The 15,243-nt window shown below is 44.0% G+C and overlaps 1 long non-coding RNA gene across 1 annotated transcript; it reads right to left on the reverse strand.

Annotated features, from left to right (window-relative positions):
- Positions 1 to 1,215: 1,215 nt before the first annotated feature.
- LOC309380259 lies at positions 1,216 to 7,929 on the reverse strand. Its single transcript, XR_014172779.1, has 3 exons — positions 7,785 to 7,929; positions 3,677 to 3,766; positions 1,216 to 1,299 (listed from the first exon to the last, which is right to left on the reverse strand). It is a non-coding gene; the product is annotated as an uncharacterized lncRNA (long non-coding RNA).
- Positions 7,930 to 15,243: the final 7,314 nt, after the last annotated feature.

Consider the following 15,243-nt stretch of genomic DNA (forward strand, 5'->3'; position numbering starts at 1 on the left):
TTCTGCTGACTGAACCATAAGGGTGATGTTTTCCAAGCTGGTAAATCGTGTCCTCCCTAAAAGAGGGCATGTGTTGTGGTGAGACCTGGAGACCAACCTCCTGTGTTGTGGGTGGGTTGGATTGGTCAGCCACAACACCCGATTGGTAGGTCCCTCAATGTTGGGTTCAATCTGACCAATGGGGCACAGTCCAAATGGATCGAGGGACCTATATATACCCAAGCACGTGACCCAGTGCTTCCTCTTTCAGCTCATGCATTCGGAACAAGCTGACAGCGTGTCCTCTGTGCAGCCGAGAGACTTACCTTCAATGGATCGTCTTGGTGATTTCTTTCCGTTTTTTATTCCCCCTTTTCACTATTGCCTTTTATTGTTCCTTTTTGAGTTGCCCTCTTCCGCTTCCCTTCCCCTTCCCTTCCTTCTAGCAGGGATTTGCCCCTCTGGGGCTGCAGCCCCCGGACGCTTCTGGTTGTGGAGCTTGCCGCGGCCTATTTATTGCCCGTTTGCTCGCATTGCAGCGGCTGGTTTTTCTGGCTGAGGCAGCAGCCTTTTGTTTAATAAGTGACTTTGGGCAATTGTGATTGTCGCTCTATGCTGGTGCCCTGGGTCAGTGATGCCTGCAAGGGTGCAGGGAGCTAGTCGAACCAGAGCCTATGCAACCACTCACCTTCTGTAATCAATAAAGTTGTGGCCTAAATTTTGCCAAAAACCAAAACTAAAATTTAAGTCATATGTGAATTTATTTAGGAGGGAGGTCTCTGGGTCTGAACACACAAAAACCAAGATAGAAAATTAGTACAGTGGTAGATGAGCACCGCAATCCCAGAGTCAGTCATGGCTGGACCTAATGGTCAGGGGTCCCTTTACCTTTACCTTTGTTTAAGAACAGTTTAGTTTATGAACAACTTGGATGAAGAGTGCTACAAACCTGGAAGTTAGTGTTTTCGTTTGTGAACTTTGCCTTGGAATAAGAACATAATTCGCTTCCTGTTGAGTGTGTTCCATTTGTAAATTGAGTCCCCCGCTGCTATGGGAAAGCATGCCTTGGTTTAAGAACGCTTTGGTTTAAGAACACCAGGCACTCCTGTCTTCCACTGCCTCCGGCAGTTTGGTCAAACTCATGCTGGTAGCTTCGAGAACACAATCCAGCCATCTCGTCCTCTGCTGTTCCCTTCTCCTTGTGCCCTCAATCATTCCCAACATCAGGGTCTTTCCCAAGGAGTCTTCTCTTCTCATGAGGTGGCCAAAGTATTGGAGCCTCAGCTTCAGGATCTGTCCTTCCAGTGTACCAAGGTACCACTGTATATAAAAAAGCAGAAGGGTTGTTAAGTCTGTTGCAGGAAAAAAAACACCCACCAGAGTCATAATATTTTAGCCTTTATTGTTTCCAACTCAGGAGACTGCCTCAAGACTGCCATCATTTTGTAGGAGCGATTTAACTGGGCAAGCCTAAACCAGAAATTTAGGCTTGCCTGCTTAAAGTGGATTCAAGCACCCTATTGCGCTCGTGTAGCAAATCCACTTTAAAGCAAAGGGATTTTTTGCAGTTAGGAAAGTGTTGTGGAAATGCACGATTAATGGGAAGATGTGGCAACACCCCACAAATCAGAATGACTGAACTATCAAACAATAGTTAACATATTTCAGATTCTTTTAGCCTTCCTGCGAAAAAGCCAGGATTCCCATTACTTGGAGCAGTTCTAAAAACATACAGCTGTACATGTGCAGCTGTTTTCAGACCTTATTAACTTATTCTGAAAACCATTTATAAACTGCTTAATATTTTGAAAATCTTTAACTGCTATTCACCCTACGGAGGTTGCATGTACACAGTCTCACTGCCTCCCTCCTATTTTTATTTACTCAATTATTTGCATTTATAGCCCACCTTTTTCATCCAAGGAGCTGAAGGCAGCATATATGGCTTTCCCCACAACAGCCCTGTGAGGTAGGTTAGGCTGAGGGGCAGTGAGTCAAGGTCACCCATTGAGTTTCATGACCGAGTGGGGATTGGGATCCTGGTCTCCCAGGTTCTAGTCTCATGCTCTAACCACTATACCACTCTGGCTCTAATATCTGAAAGGTGTTAAAGTATATATATTTTTCTGCCCTGTATAGTGGGCCTCCCCTGTGCTTCATTCAGAAACTGCATCTAGAGCAGAATGCTATAGCACAATTGTTTGACAGGACTGCAATCCCACCAGCGTATTACACCTCTCTTCAGAGATCTACACTGGCTGCTAATTTGTTACTGACTCAGATTTAAGGTGTTACTCTTAGTACATAAAGCCCTTAGCAGCTTGAAAACAGTAAGATCATCTTACTCAATAAATGCCCACTAGACCACTTCAATCCGCAGAGCTGCAGAACATTTTTCAAGTGCCACACAATGTTCATTCTGTACTTGTAAAGAACCAGTTGTGGTTGTATAGACACTATGGAACTCCCTGCCCATTGACACCAGGTAGGTGCCTCTGCCGTAGTTTCCAAAGCTTGCTTAAAAAAACACACACACTTTTTGTTGTCTCCACAAGCTTAATCAAATATGTAAAGCTGACATGCATTTTAATAGGTAATTTTCTTTTTTGATCATTATAATTTCAACTAATGATTTTATTCTTATTTGGAAGTGTTTCTTGGTCCACTTGGACATTTATTTACAGTATTCTTATTTTTGAATTTTATTTCAGTTTTTATAATAACAGTAAATAATAGCCCCTAATACAAACACAGATACAAATGCAGAGCTGTTGTACGAATCGTTTCAATATCAATTATGTATTTCATTGGTCCAATCATGCAAAAGAATAAAAATAAATTTATATGCCCATTGACATATTAATAATAATAATTTATAAATTAGGTATAGGCTCGCAAGATAATAAATAAAGGAGAACCCTTCTTAGGTTTTGTGTAAACTGCTTAGAGCTTTATTACGGGTACTGAGAGTTGTTAAGAGGCCCTATTCCTCTCAAATCTACAGTTCTCAGAGATATCTGTGAAGAGGCACTGATTGTTAAAGCACAATTGTAGCTCTGTGAGAGGAATAGGAGTCTCCTTACAACTCTCATCACCCTTTAAAAAACTACAGTTCCCAGAAATCTCTGGGTGAAGTCATAACTGGTTAAATTGGTATCATAGTGCTCCAACTATATGGAGTTGTGTGTGTGTACAAATCGATGCTGTGCTTTCAGAAGTGCTCGGATGTAGGGATATGTAGATGTCATTGTCGCTGAATCTCAATGAGAAATTTATTGGAAAGGAGTAATTAATTCCTGGAAGACATCTGCGAGGCTGAGCTCACATTCTACGCAAAAGGGTGCAGCGGAATCAGGGGGAGAGGGGGAGGAAGGGTTAAATCGGACTTGAAAAATCACAAGTCTTAAATATGATGGTTTGGATTGATGAGCCTGCCATTCCTGAAAGACAACATGCAGATTAAAGACCTTTTAACTGTTCTTGATGCAATCAAAGGGTTATGGTCTTCTGCTAAAATCTGAGCTTCGGCCAAAGTTTATGTAAGTTGTCTGCATTACTCACTCTATAATGATGTACTTGGCTTGGTTGTTTGCAGTCTGCTTCTCATTTGTTTGGCATTGCATTCCAAGATTGCAGTGACTCATAAATTTCCTTTAGTTTTACTATTGTAAAAGATCAGGAATACAAAAGAACTCACGTGTCTTGCATGGAACATCTCCAGCATAATGGCATCTGGGGAGAAGCGTCTCTCCTGGGCCAGGCAGGTGTAGGGAAATGGACAGCCGTGCTTGCAAAGTAAAAAGGGAATCTCGTTTCTTACATAATTTGCGAGTTCTTCAGGATGCAAGTGGGGGGGAGAGAGAGGTTAGGTGGTGGTACGGGGCGGAGGGTAAGGGGAAGAAAACTCCCTAAACCGACATTTTCCAAAATAACAGCTGAATTGTAATTCCTGCATTGCAATGAATTTGGCGATGCATAAAAATAGACACAAGAATAACAAGCGGTATTCTCGGGCATATCTAAACGGGTTTAAAAAGGGAAGCGGAGGAACAGTAGGCTGTGAGGGGAGCTAAGGATCCCCTGAAACTATTCCCACAATGGCAGTTGCCAGGAGTTTTGGATGAGGAAGCTGGTCCAAAAGCGATATCCGTTTGTCATGCAGACGTATTCTTCATTGACTTTAGGCTTTGTTGAATATTTACAGAGGAAAAAATAGGTCAGGGATTGCAGGCACCCGTGCCCTCCTGGCATTCACACCCCACATTTGAAGCACTTTAAACAGCCAGAGTTTAAGGCTTTTTAAGGCTTCCCCTTAAAAAGTTTGGGTGCTGAGAGTTTTGAGGAGGCCCCTACTCTCCTCCCAGAACTACAATTCCCAGAGTGGTTTTAACAACCAATGCCTCTTCCTAGGGTTTTCTAGTAATTGTAACGCCCTTAACAGGATTCTTTGGAGGAAGAAGCCATGACTGTGGTATTCTAGTCTTTTAAATGTATGGTGTAAACGTGGCCTGAGTTAAGTTGCCAAGAGTAATAATAATTTAATAATTTATTATTTATACCCCACCTATCTGGCTGGGTTTCCCCAGCCACTCTGGGCAGCTCCCAACAGAGTATTAAAAACATGATAAAACATCAAACATTAAAAACTTCCCTAAACAGGGCTGACTTCAGATGTCTTCTAAAAGTCAGATAGTTGTTTATTTCCTTGAGATCTGATGGGAGGGCGTTCCACAGGGAGGGTGCCACTACCAAGAAGGCCCTCTGCTTGGCTCCCCGTAACCTCACTCCTCACAGGGAGGAACCCTCAGAGTTGGACCTCAGTGTCCAGGCTGAATGATGGGGGTGGAAACACTCCTTTAGGTATACTGGACTGAGGCCATTTACGATTTTAAAGGTCAGCACCAACACTCTGAATTGTGCCCGGAAACGTACTGGAAGCCAATGTAGGTCTTTCAGGACCAGTTTATTATTATTATTGGAATTTTATTTACAGCATAACATAAACCCACCCACCCACCCCGAATACACAAATCCACCCTCATCATTCACGTGAACATACAATGAGCATAACATACAACAATACAAACAACTAAACAAAAGACTTCCTTTATACTGTATCTGGCCTCCTTATTTACTTTTTATAAACTGTTTCCTTTATGAATAATTACTACGATTTTTCTAATTATAACTTAAATACAGGACCAGAGTTATATGGCTGGGGCAACCCAGTCAGATGGGTGGAGTACACAAAATTATTATTTTTAGTAGTAGTACAACTAGTAGTAGTAGTGGTGTCAGTGAGCATAGGTGCCAGCTCCTAGGGGCCCAGGTCTTTTGAGCCCCCAATAATATTTTGGGGGGGCCAGCCCACCAATGTTTAGATCAGGGGGCAGAGGAGGCTGAGCAGGGAGCTGAGCAAGGCACAGCTTCAGTTGCTGGCTCCTCTGCTGCTGCTGTGGAGGGGAAGGAGGGGACAAGCAGCCCCTGGCTGGGCTGATGGCGGGAAGAAGAGGCCCATCATGGAGTGTGGCACAGCTTCAGAGGCTGGCAGCACCTCCTGCTGCTACATAAGCAAAAGATGGGGGAAGTAGCCCTTGGCCGCAATATGAGTCAGACGAGACTGAACATGAGAGAGGAGGAGCCACCACCCATTGAAGTCTCACTGCCGCTGCATTTGGCTCCACCTCTGGCTCCTCAACATCCTGACGTCATGCGCACGTCATCGCTCCCTAGTCTTGTGTGCAAGTTGGCAGCTCTGCCAGTGAGCATCAGGAGGGCTGCCCCACCACATACACAGCTACTGCCCCTGCCCATATACCAGTGGGAAGGACCCTGGCGCTATATTCTAATATTGCTTACTGTGGTTTTCTTTATGCATTTTGTTGCATCTTGGAAGACGCCTCGGAAGGACTGGTATCCTGAGAGGTGGGGCATAAATAATTGTAAGTAAGTAAGAAAGAAGGAAACCAGGCATCCGGTGAGTTAGTCAGTGATTCTCTCATGCTCCTAGATTACTGGCTGGAAGAAGGAACCATGGACAAATCAAGTTGGGATGCTGACTCCATAGATCAGAATCTCCCTACTACTGGGAGTCAAGTAACACCTCCCGTGAGCCTGCTATAGCTTCCAGATTTCTTGCTCAGTCTGGGCAGTTATTGTTGTATTTTAGAGGTGGGGGGTTGGCTGTGCCTCTGGGACCCACTCCCCACATCCTGCGGCTCCCTCTGCTCCAGGTCCTTGCCAGCTCTCTAGTCCGGACTTTGGCAGCACTCAGCCCTGGCGCCTAACCACTTTATGGTAAGTGTGGATTGAGTTACAGGGGAGTATGTGCTGAATCAGCCATATGATCGCTTCGGCCTGTGCCAAACACCGCATGAATCACACTTAACAAAATGGCAGCAAAATCTCTCTCTCTCTCTCTCTCTCTCTCTGTGTGTGTGTGTGTGTGCTTGTTGACCTCAAGCCAGTTTGAAACGATTACGTTTTACCAGTTTGATAATGCGGCGAGAAAAATGAAGGTGAAGTCAGCAGATTCCCATGATAGTAGTCTTCTTATCAGGCGGGCTGAGGTCCAGCTCTACATTATCCATCACTTTTGCACTCGGCAAATGATGACCCGAATGTGTGAAAGGGGTCAGTTTCGCTGGGCAGCAGCCAACGCCCCGTGCGTGGGTAGGGGGTCAGGCACGGATTCCTCAGCAGCTACTTCTTAGGAGGAGGAGTCAGCGTTATCTGAAATATACTCCTTAAAAATGAGTGTAAGAGCGTTGGAAGAGATGTGCCCAACTAAATCAAGGCCAGTTCCCTGTTTCCCATAGTGGCCAGTCAGATGTCTACAGGAAGCCCACTGGCAGGGCATGTTCATCAGTAAACAGTATTCCAAGGCCTGCAGCCTCCGATCCCAGATGTTCAGTGCAGCTATTGTGAGTGGTAGCCATTGATATTCTTATCCTCCATGACTCTGGCTAAGCACTTTTTAAAGGTCATCTTGGCCCCCACCACATATTGCTGCAGCGAATTCTGTGTATAACTACATGCCACTGTATAAGCAAGTAAGGGTAGTTTATTCCACTTCTTCAAAGCTTCCCTGTTAATTTCCAAAAAGGTCACATGTTTGCAGTGCATTGACATCCCTGCCGCCTCACTCATTTCAGCTCTCCATCATTGTAAGCAACAGCTAGCCTAGAGGCTCTGCCTCACCCAGTGAGCTGCTTCTGGTGTAATCAAATTGTGACAGGAAATGATGCACACGCTTGTGTGAGTCACGTTTGAATGTTGACCATGTGTTGAGCAGCTCCCTTTCTTTCATTTCTGAATCCAAATTAACAACTGAAAAATAAGCACCATGATGCACTACATGGCAAAACAGTTGTCTGATGTCTTTGGACTCAGCTATATTAGTAAAGAAACAGTGATTTGAATGTGCTATAAACATGCAATACCAGATGGTGTCAGAGAGCAGGATATTTGAAAACTTGATTTTCCATAGAGATTTTTTTCTTTTGTTAAAATGGTCTAATTTCTGAGTTATTTATAGTCACCCCTGCCCCCCAATGTTTAGATCCACCCTTTGTCTCAAAGCCAGAGCACTTTTAAGTGTGTGATCAGGTGATTGTTTCCCACAAGATTCACTTCTGTCTGAAAAAATGTTCCACTTGTTTGAAACTGCTTAATTTTATTATGTTTTTCTCCCTGCTTTGGAAAAAAAAAGTGTGCTGCCAATATTAAGCAAAATAACATGGCGGTAAATGACATAAAAGCCAACATTAAATTGGCATACATGTAAGCAAATGCAAAATACAAACCAGGAGATGAGATTAATGCATCAACGTAGCTGGATCCTTTCTCACTCTGGAAAGCCTAGGTAAAGAGACAAAGATTAAGCAGGCACCTAAATATCAATACTGCAAGTACCTTCCAGATGTTAATTGGAAGTGCATTCCATTTACAGTGGAGAAAATGCAACACAAGAAAACAAAAAACCCCTTGAAGACACAAAGGCATCTGATGGGTTTGATGCTCACTATTATGGTGCTAAAAGAGAGCAATAAAAGATAGGGCTAACTTTCTACAGGAGAGCTGTAGCTCAGAAAGCTACAATTCTCAGAGTTCCCTGAAAAGAGGAATCTATTGTTAAACCACTCTGAAAATTGTAGCTCTGTGGGGAAAATAGAAGTTTCCTAACTCCGCTCAGCACCCTTAACAAACTGCAGTTCCCAGAATTCTTGGGGTGTGGGGAGGAGCCATGTTAATTTAAAGTGGTATGATACTGCTTCAAATGCACAGTGCAGATGGGGCTTTGGAAAGTCCTGGAAGGAAAATGGGTTTTTCTGCAACTTCTCTTAATGTCATGCATTGACACACATGGTATGTTTCCTCTGTGTTTCAGAGGCAGATTCTCTGGGGACTGATTCTATATGGTAGACTTTGCCAAGCTGGTGCCCTCCAGATGTTTTGGACAACAACTCCCATCGGTCCCAGACAGTTGTTGTTCCAAACATCTGGAGGGCAGCAGTTTGCCAAGGCCCTTATATGGAGACTGATTTCTTCTCGTCCATCGCTGAAGATATGGAGGCCAATAGCAATTAAAAGCAATCCTCCTTGCTTTGTTTTTCTTTTAAGCTGCATTTGGCTGCTTCTGGTATCGTGCAATCCTAGATCCTTCTGCTGAATGAGAACACACACAGTGCCCTGTGCTGAACCCCATGTAAGCAAGTAAACAAAGCACAACACAAAGTGATGCGTACGCACACTGTCTTTATTATGTGCAATCAAAAGTGCAGTGCCAGCGGCTCCAGGTTTTATGCAGCTGTTCAATGTGGTTTAGCAAGTAGCCTGCAGTGTGTCAGAGGTTTAACGCAAGCAGAAAATATGCAGGGTTTCCTTGATAGCAACACAAAGAACATAATAAGAACAGGCATCTACTGGAGCTGACCGGCAATCAATCTAGCCTTGTGTGGTACCTTCATGATCACCCATGTTGGCATCATTTCTGAACAAATGTTCAACAGCACAGGTGGCATTAATAAGGACACACTTGTCCTCTCTTGATTGTTTCCAGTTTTCAACAAACTTAAGCTTTGTTAGAAACAGTATTACACTAGCCTTTGGTCACAACTCGCTGGCACCTTATGGTAGGCAGGGCTGGGCACAGTGGAGCAGAATCCTGAGAGTATTCTTTTTATTCACCCCAAAATGGAAAGCTCTATTCCATCAGGCCCAGGGCAGGATTCATCTAATGAGCCCTGCCAATGGAAAGCCCTTGCAAGGACGTCCACTAGCACAATTGGTCTTTCTCCCTCCCTCCCCCCATTAGCTCTGGGAGGAGGTGCTGGTAGAATTTCAGAACAGTGCATGGTGAGGAAGAGAGAGCAGATCATTCCATCAGGCAAGCTGAAATACTTGCACTGACAGAGCAATCTGCTTAGTGCTACGCTGGATTCCTTTCATGGGATTTCTGCTTAGTGCTATGCTGGATTCCTTTCATGGGATTTCTGCTTAGTGCTACGCTGGATTCCTTTCATGGGATTTCAACAGGAAGTTACAAGGTAGGCCCTGATTGGAAATGGAGCTGTGTGACCACTTCGAAACCTTTGCAGGTGCAAATACATACCCCCCCAAATCCCTCAGTTGAAATCAGGGGTATTTCTCACTCCCCACAACTGACCCTCCTTGAGCCCATCCATTTTCACACACACACACACACACACACACACACACAGACTGAGAGAATTTCCACCACTACACCAACGGGACACACACTGAGAAAAGCCCTTAATCCCAATTTTATTTTATTCTTTGGCTGATTTACAAAAAGAAAAGCACACATCATTAAATGAATTTTAGAAAGTGGGCAAGATTCGGCGTGGACTCACAAAGCATTTTTTTAAAAAATTGAGACTCCTTGCATTCCGCCCCACTCCCCCTTTCTTCCCACCCAGAGTGGCCCTGCCCTCAGCTTGCACCTCAGAGCCGGCACATCACACAAGGCTGGGCTTCAGCAGCATAAGAGTCAGCCTTCTCTTCTCCTCTCCCGTTCTCCAGCAGTCGCTACGAGCTGCCCAAGGGAGGAGGCCGGCAGCGGTGGCGATGGAGTGGCAACAGGATGCTCCCTTGCCACCACTCGGGACAAGTAGCAGCTCACCCTCCTCCACAAACTTGGCGTTGGCAGTGCTTGATACGATAATCTTTCTTGTCATTATCCCATACAGAACAACGAACTTGAAAAAATCTACATCAGACATTCAGAAACCAACAAGCCTGCTATCCCAGCTATCCCAGCCTGGTTAACCCTCTAAAAACTCTGATACCCCATTATTAAATATAATATACGCCCACAGAGACTACCTTACACTGTGTTTAAAATCAAAATCGCATTTGGATAAAAACTGTTTCTCAGGTGGCTAGTCCTAGTCTTTATAACCCTGTACCTTCTTGCAGAAGGCAGAAGCTGAAAGTGATCATTTCCGGGGTGTGTACTATCCTGCACTATTTCTGCATCTTTCTTATGGCACCTGGAAGCATAGATTTGATTCAAAATGGAAAAAGCGCAGGGGAAATAGGGACATTTTGGGATCAAATCAGAAGCCAGGATGGCTTTCATAATTCCAGGACTGTCCCTGGAAAATAGGGGCACTTGGAGGGTATGGAAGTAGCGTTGAAAGTGGAATCACATGTGATTGCCCCGATCGTATCGTGAGCAGAAATCATGCATGCACAATAAAAAAGGACACCTGCAAGAGCCCCCAAAACAGTTCCCATTCATTCTAGCAGAGCTTGTGCAGGAGAGCTCTTCCAGAGCTTGTTTCCGATGTTGGAAAAAGTAACATGGGGCAGCCTAGAGACGCTGATCACGAAGCAAAACTGATGCTGACCTCTCAACCATATTTTTCTGCTTTAAGAGGAAAATTCACATACCATGCTTGGTGTTAAGTGATGCCACATTGAGACTGGTGGGAGAGGTGGTGACCACATAGAGTTGCTGCCAAAGACGAGGCAGTCAGCTGTGTCTCATTTACATACATTCATTCACTCGTTCTAATATTTGCAAGTTTTAAACTGACGATGGCCCAAATCCAGAAAAAGAAAAGAAAAGAAAAAGGGCCATTGAAATTGGGAGGATGTGAATGATTCACAACTAACTTTGTCCTATGGCTCTTAATGGGATTTAAGCATGACTAACGTTGTGCTGGATTTGGGCCTACACTGACAGGCTCTGCTAAAATAATACCCTGAAGTCCAAGGCCTCCTTATGAACTATCCTAAAGCGGCTCACATTACACATTTGCCTGAAACTGTCTTCTGAATACATAATGCCTATTAATTGCTTGCGCATTATAAAGCTCACAGAAAGCTGTTGGCTTTGCTTGAGCAGGAGAGTCAGCGTGGTGTAGTGGTTAAGAGCGGTGGACTCGTAATCTGGTGAACCGGGTACGATTCCCCGCTCCTCCAAATGCAGCTGCTGGGTGATCTTGGGCCAGTCACGCTTCTCTGAAGTCTCTCAGCCTCACTCACCTCACAGAGTGTTTATTGTGGGGGAGGAAGGGAAAGGAGATTGTTAGCCACTTTGAGACTCCTTAGGCTAGTGATAAGCGGGATATCAAATCCAAACTTCTTCTTCTTCTTCATGATCTTCTCCAGAGGAAAAGCCAAATGGCGTGATTCTAGGTCATTCAATTTCATCACTGTGTATGGAACTAAGTCAGAGCACTGTCCCTTAACTTTCCTGGGGCCGCGGTAGCTATCAGAACTTGCTTGGGGATATAAATCGGACTTTTGCACTTACCATATCAATTCCTAATGCACCTGAGAGCTCTGTCTGGCCCCTCTTTGCCTGACGGAGAAAGGTCATAGCTGAGTGGTAGTGTATCTGCTTTTCATGCAAAGGTTCCAGGTTCAATTATGTGACCCTGAGCCAAAAAGATAAGTAACTATACAACCTTTAGAAGACATCTGAAGACAGCCCTGTATAAGGAAGGTTTTTTTTTAATGTTTAATGTTTTCATATGTTTTCATATATGTTGGAAACAGTCCAGAGTGGCTGGGGCAACCCAGTCAGATGGGTGGGGTATTAGTACATGTAGTAGTAGTAGTAGTAGTAGTAGTAGTACCACTGGCATGGGCCCCTCAGAAGGTTCTTCAGAAGGAACTGTGATTCTCAGGCTGAAAAAGCTTCTCCACTTGTGCACTGTATTCTCCCTGCTGTATGCTGCCTTGAGCTCCTTGGAGAAAGGGGTGGGATATAAATGTAATAGACAAGAGATTTGGGGAGGGTTTAGGAAGCATGCAGAGAGAGAAGAGGGGGGAGAGGTTCCACTGCACAAGCGGAAATCTTTGCTCATGCAGAAGCAGTTAGTTTGATACCACCTTTATTTTTGATTATTAGTTCATAATAATGGAAGTCCCAAATGCACAAGCAGTGACTGAAATTTAATGCGCTGCATTTGAAGAGTTCATTGAAGAGACTTGTGCAAAACTGCAACACAAAGGCTGTAAATATGCCTGCCTTTGATTAAAAATTAAGCTTAATCTGGTTTGTGTGTGTATATGTATATGTATACGTATACGTATACGTGTGTGTGTATGCATATATGTGTGTGTGTGTGTGTATAAAATATATGCATATATAGTGATATATATATATATATATATATATATATATATATTCATTTTTACTAAGGTGCCCTGAAGCCTGAACCCACATTCACAATGGACAAACAAATCTTACCTCTCTGTATCCTGAAAAGCCAAAGAGACAAGGCACACAAATGTTTCAATCCCTGGGATAAAGCCTATGAATAAACTTCCTTGTTAGTCTTCAGCTTCAAATCATTCATCATGTGTTTTCTGCCTTTCCATTATTGCTGGGCTGATCTCTGTGTGCTTCCTGCAACCAGGACAAGCATAGAAAGCTGCATGTTATGGGAATGGCCCCAAACCCTTTAAAATTGATGGGAATAAGATTGCCTTTACAATAAAATGCTTCGGATGAAACTCTCCGGTGTCTCAATAGGCACACAGGGAGGAGCCGTTATGTCACTCTCTTTTGCATTCAGAATTGCATAAAAATAAAGATATTATAGTCCAGTTGCATAAATAGTGTGTTTTCAGAACTGCATTAGCGGAAACTTTAGAGTCTCAGGAAAAGCTATAAAAAGTAAAATATGCATTACATAATGTTTTTGAAAGAACCTGTAGAGAATTAGATGGAGTGGTAAGAACATCCAAATGCACTGTAAAAGTTTGCTAAAAGAGTCACCCAGAGCAGTTGGGGCAGTGTTATTCCAATGCATCATCTGAAACTACCCTACCTCTCTATCTAAGACAGAACAGGAACTGGCATTCCATGTTTGTTTGTTTTCTTGAAGCATATTCATTTCAGGGAAACAGCAAGGAATGACTGCTCCCCGCTTAAAACGGGGGGTGCCCTTTGCGTGGATGCGCACAGCCCTAGATCTGGCTCCAGAGCCCTCACTTGGCTCCAGAGCCCACACAATAGAAGGAGGAGCTTACCTGGGAATCCTCACTTGGCTCCAGAGCTTCTCTCACCCTACCCACCCTCAGTTAATGTCTTCTTTTGCAGGTTAACTTTTCTTCATAGGTTTTGCAGGTTAACTTATCTTCACAGGTATGCGGGCGCTGCTACGTTAAGGTCGCTTTTAAAGGGCCGGAAAGGAATTTCCCTGCATTGGCAGGTTTTGCCTTTCCCGTAGCAAAAACGTCACAACTTTGGCGGTATCAGGCCTTGGGCGGAATCCTTTCGTCCATCTTCCTCTTTGCGGCGGTGATACCAGGGTTCCCCGTTAAAGGGGTTTCTGAAGGGAGGCTTTGACTGTACGCCGAAAGGTCGTCATTGCTCTCCCCTGCGGCGGCGGCGTAATGGGGGCGGCTAGGTTGTGGACAGTAGTCCCCAAAACATTCTCATTCTCTCTCTCTCTCTCTCTCTAAATAAAAAGAGAGGTGACGCTGTCAATGTGTGTTAGTACAAAGTATCAGATTGTTTACCATTTCCTAATCCTTGCAGGGTGGGAGGTGTGTGTGTGTGTGTGTGTGTGTGTGTGTGTGAGAGAGAGAGAGAGAGAGAGAGAGAGAGAGAGAGAGAGAGAGAGAGAGAGAGAGAGTCCACTCATGAGGCTAAGTAGGGTGATCTTCTCAGGTGGCAGGATCTACAGAGGCAGCAGATCCTGATGTAAATCTCATGGGTGGGTCAGCCCTGTTAGCCAGTCATTTTAATTATTATTTTGTGTTGTTTTTATGGGAAGGGTGTCTGTGTCTGTGTGTGTCTGTGTGTTGCTGTGCGCTGCCTTGATATTCCATATGAGTCAGTGGTATACTAATATTAAATAAATGAAAACTGAGGCAGAGTGAGGGAGCTAACCTCTGGCAGCTTTTGCTGAGGAACAAGCAGTGAGGTGCTGGTGGTGGTGGTTGCTGTTGTTGTTGTTGTGTGTGTGCACTGTACCTCCTGCTCTGCATTCTGTAGGGTGACCTGATGCCCTCAGGTTTGCTGTCCTGTACCCAGGGCTGAGATATGATTCAGCTGCAAGTTCAGCCAGCTTCTGAATGTAGAATGTGGCAGAGGCTATCTTGCCACTCACTTCAGGTGGCCAAATGTTCTGGGTCGGCTCTAACATTTTTGTTTGTTTAAAAGCACTTATGTACTGCTTAATATTAAAAAATATATATTATTCTGTTGTTGGTGTTGGTGTTAAATTTATTACCCACCTTTCACCAGTGGGAGTCAGGGTGGGTTGCAAGAATTTAAAAATCAGTATTAATAACAGTTTAAAAAGATTCACAGGAATAGGGTGAGTCCTGAAACACACACAGCTCAGGTAGCAAAGAGGTGCATAGTTAGCATTCATGAAAATGCTGCACAGTGAAGGTGCCAGACATGCCTCTGTGGGGAGGGAATCCCACAACTTGGGGGCTGCCACAGAGAATGCCCACTTCCTTGCCATTGCCGCCGACCCACAAACTTCTGTAGGAAGTCAATGAACCTACCATGAAGTCCCCTCTGTAAGTAGTGTACATTCCATTTACAATCAATATTTCATTAAAACACGGAAATCACCTGAATTCTATATTGCTTGTCTATACTGTCCACCCAAAACTGTATGTAGTAAGGGACTGCAGTGAGAATTAACAAGTTTTTTTGTTTTTGCTTTTTTATGGTAGTTTCTTTTTAAAGAAATATTAGCTCCACATTTCCCTTCCCATAAAGATTCTCTTTAAAAAATAATTGCTGTAAATATTTTAACTGCA

This window comes from Podarcis melisellensis (genome assembly GCF_964234715.1).
Source record: "Podarcis melisellensis genome assembly, chromosome: 11".
NCBI classification, from domain to species: domain Eukaryota; kingdom Metazoa; phylum Chordata; class Lepidosauria; order Squamata; family Lacertidae; genus Podarcis; species Podarcis melisellensis.